We start from the raw sequence: 969 nt of genomic DNA, 5'->3' as shown, positions 1-969 counted from the left end.
GGGAAGGGAAGGGAAGGGAAGGGAAGGGAAGGGAAGGGAAGGGAAGGGAAGGTTTGGACATAGGAAGACTGAATCCAATCTTTTGGTTTACCCAAACTTGGTTAAACAAGCAAAACAGAGAAGAGAACATGAAGAAAAAAAAGGACCATTTTATCTGAGTGTTCTAGCAAGCTTGCATTGGGTGCTGTTTCTCACACTGATACAAGGGGTCAGAAATATGATCTCTCTCTCTTTCTCTCTGTCTCAGTCTCTCTGTATCTTTGTGTCTCTTTCTGTATCTCTGTCTCTCTGTCTCTGTCTCTCTCTCTGTCTCTGTCTCTGTCTCTCTCAGAATTGGCAGTCTGGTGAAACAAATAGGTATGACCCCATGCTACCAAGCTATAAGCAAGAGCATCCTAGACAAACACACTCACATGCTGAGAAAGCCGCCACAATGATTAATACCTTTGAGGATGGTGATGTAATTCCTTTGGAAACCGGGTGTGTTTGGGTTATTATTTATTTATTTATTTATTTATTTATTTATTTTGGCCCTCCCAAGCTCTGAATTTCTGGATTACGGAGGAAATATCTGTAGCAGTGAATTCTGGGTCTGAGATGTGGCATAATCACCTCTATTCTAAGAATGCAGAATCCTGAAAATTGGTAACATTTATTGAGCACATAGATTTGTCAGGTTTAATGTGCAATCACATGCCCTCCTTGCAATGTCCAGGGAAGTCATGGAACATGCCCCTGCCTTTTTAAATGTAGTAATTGGGTAAGGTGATAGGGACTTTCTTTCCTGTAACCAAGCTCCATCTGGGCAGAGTCTCTGTTCTGGTTTCTTAGGGACAGTTTACATCCTAACATTAGCTGCTTTCTTTGCCCCAGGGCCAAAGTGAATCAATCTCTCTCTCTCTCTCTCTCTCTCTCTCTCTCTCTCTCTCTCTCTCTCTCTCTCTCTCTCTCTCTCTCTCTCTCTCTCTC

Source organism: Grammomys surdaster, unplaced genomic scaffold (assembly GCF_004785775.1).
Source record: "Grammomys surdaster isolate TR1022 unplaced genomic scaffold, NIH_TR_1.0 164, whole genome shotgun sequence".
NCBI classification, from domain to species: domain Eukaryota; kingdom Metazoa; phylum Chordata; class Mammalia; order Rodentia; family Muridae; genus Grammomys; species Grammomys surdaster.
This window is presented reverse-complemented; position numbering follows the sequence as displayed.